Raw genomic sequence first — 2,999 nt, 5'->3', positions numbered from 1 at the left:
TCTATCTCCCACTCCCCAACTATGCATTTTATTCTGCTAAAATTGCAACAAAGCTACTGAAAAATGAATGAGATTAGAAAGGGACAGGGGGTTACAAACACATTTATTCTTCTGAATTTCTTAGTCAGAGCCTCTGGTATCATAGATGTGATTCTACAGTTGGGGACTAAAGACATTATTTTTGCATTTTTCTTTAGCTACCCAGATAGATTACTGTTTGGTCCGGTGCTATTTATTCTATGAAGTCCTGCAGTTATACATTGTCTTCCTTGATGGTGAAATTCCACATGAAGCAAGTGAGATTATCCAGGGATTTAAGTAAAGCTGTAAATGAGGGCTCCAGAAATCTGCTTGCAGTTGATAAACATCATAGATTTTGGGCAAAATGTGGAGTGTATATTTCTATTCATTTAATAGAACCAGATTATCGACTTACGTTATTCAATAAATTTAGTATTAATTGCCACAGAATTCAGAGTGGTAATGTTTTTAGATAAAGTACATTTTGCTGTTTGTATATGAACAGGCAGTCCTAAACAGCACAGAGTCCCGTGAAGCATTAGAATATTTAAATATGTGGGACTTTTGTTTGTTTACAAAATGATGTGCTTACTTTCAAATGTTGAAACATTCAAGAATATAGACAAAAGAGCAAGGAACGGGAATGTCAGATGCATCAGCATCAATGGAAAACCATTTCCCCATCTCTCTATCATATTTCTATAGATTTGAATGATTAAATCAACCAAACTATTACTTTCTGGGTACTGGAAACTGAACTGATCGCAGGCAAGCGTTTGAAGAAGTATGTAGTCTCAAAGAAATGAGATGCACTGTCTCAACACAACAAAACAGCTCACAAAATTGTATAATCTGTTTCTATAAAGAGTCAAGGCTCAGCAGATTTGTCATGCAAACAGTAGCTTCTATGCATGTACTGTGCAGGTGTAGATGTACCTGTTATCAGTTGGAGTAAGGTACTAGGCTGTGCCATGCTGCTAAATGCAATTAACATTTTGAAGGGAAATGAGTAGATGGCAAGTAGACACTGAATACTTTCATGGTAGGAAAAAATTGATATTTTTGGATTACAAGGATACCTCTCTGACAAATAAGGGTCTGAAGAGTTCCTTCTCTTTGCAGGCATTATTATATAGGGTATTATATTGTCAAGCAAGGGCCTTATATGGAGGGTTATTTAATATGTTGGACTTCATATATGAGTTTATGCTTACTTTTGCTTTTTAGATGAACTGAATGTTGCTTAATAAATGCACATACACAATACTTTTTATGTACATTTATCTTTTTTTTCACTTGTTATTTTTTTTAATTTGATTTATATGCCGCCCTTCTCCGGAGACTCAGGGCGGCTTACAATGTGTTAAGCAATAGCCTTCATACTTTTGTATATTTATACAAAGTCAGCTTATTGCCCCCACAAACTGGGTCCTCATTTAACCTACCTTGGAAAGGATGGAAGGCTGAGTCAACCTTGAGCCTGGTAAGATTCGAACCTGCAGAAATTGCAGGAAGCTGTGTTAATAACAGGGTGCATTAAACCACTGTACTACCAAGGCTCCTTAAATATAAAGGAGGATAATAGTGTCCCCTAAATCCCCTTTGATGGATCTTCCATTAAAAAAACACAACACCATGGAATAGGGATCTTCTGGGAACTTGAAGATTCAGAGAGTGGAAAAAGAATAAGATACAGAAGACAGGGAACCAATATTTCTTCCCTCATATACTCCTATTTCGGGCATCTGAAGACTTGCTGTTGAATGGACCATGGCTGGACTCATTTTTAATTTGAAATGCTTTATCACCTGATGTAACTCCCCCAATGATATTCTACATTGAAGCACAGCAGCTTCTCATATGACTGTACTGGTTCTATTTACGGTAGTTTCCTGGAGCAATGGTTCTTAACCTGTGGTCTGTGAGGATGCTATCAATCAAAATCTTTATTATGCCCTTAAACCAGAAAACATTACAGAGGAAAAAAGTCAATTTAAAATTAATAAAACTAAAACGTAGACATAAAATACAATCAAAGTACTATTTTATACACTAAAGTTCATATTTTCAAATCTGATGAAATTTGGCAAACTTGTGAGATTTTCAAATTTATTTATTTATATAAAGGTGCAATTTTTTTATCTGGAAGATGTATGAGAGGATCAAGGTACCATGATAATCCCAGGAATCATGTTGCTGATCCTGACTTGGTCCATATAAAGAAAAAGATTGGACAAGATGCAAAAATATGATTATCTGTGTAGTGGGCACCACCACCTGTTTATACTAATCCAATTGTAGATTTTTTTTTAAAAAAAGAAACCTTTCCTCTTCAGGAAAATGTTCATTCATTTATTGTTTAGCTGAAGTGATTCAATGAAGTTTGATTATAGCTTGGCCTATTTATATATCTCCTGAACCAAAATTGCCCAGAGGCAGTAGCTGAAGAATTATTTAAAATTTGAAGAGTCAAATCAACTGTAAAAATAAAATGGAGGATATCCATATTATCTACCTTCTAGAACACTGGAGATTAACTAGCTTATAAAAAAAACATGTTCTCCCTCCCCCCCCCTTTTTTTGGTTCTGTGTTTTATGATCTTGCCTCTCTGGAATAGGCTGGAGGAATTTGGTCATTTGCTTAACAACACATCAGTACTACTTGTTTTTGTGCTAACATATTCAGTGGCAGAGTTAAAAGAATAAACTTTTCCTTGCACCCCATCTGTTTTTCAACTAAAAAGGGTTGGATACCTATCGTCTGGCCTCCACCTGCAGCCACACCTCTTTTCACTTTATTCATAGTAGCTTGACCAGTTCTATAGAAAAACAGTGCACAAAGCGCAACAGTATTATCATGCAGGTTTTGCTTCAAGTCTCCAGAGAGCTGGCACTGCCTAAAGCGAAGAGCTTTGTTTGCTCCAAGATTCCACTTCTAAAGCCTCCCCCGCCCCCACATTCCTTCTGTTCATTGTGAC

The sequence above is a fragment of the Pantherophis guttatus genome, chromosome 3 (assembly GCF_059756535.1).
Source record: "Pantherophis guttatus breed Tessera chromosome 3, ASM5975653v1, whole genome shotgun sequence".
Classification (NCBI taxonomy): Eukaryota; Metazoa; Chordata; class Lepidosauria; order Squamata; family Colubridae; genus Pantherophis; species Pantherophis guttatus.
Note: the sequence above shows the minus strand (reverse complement) of the source record.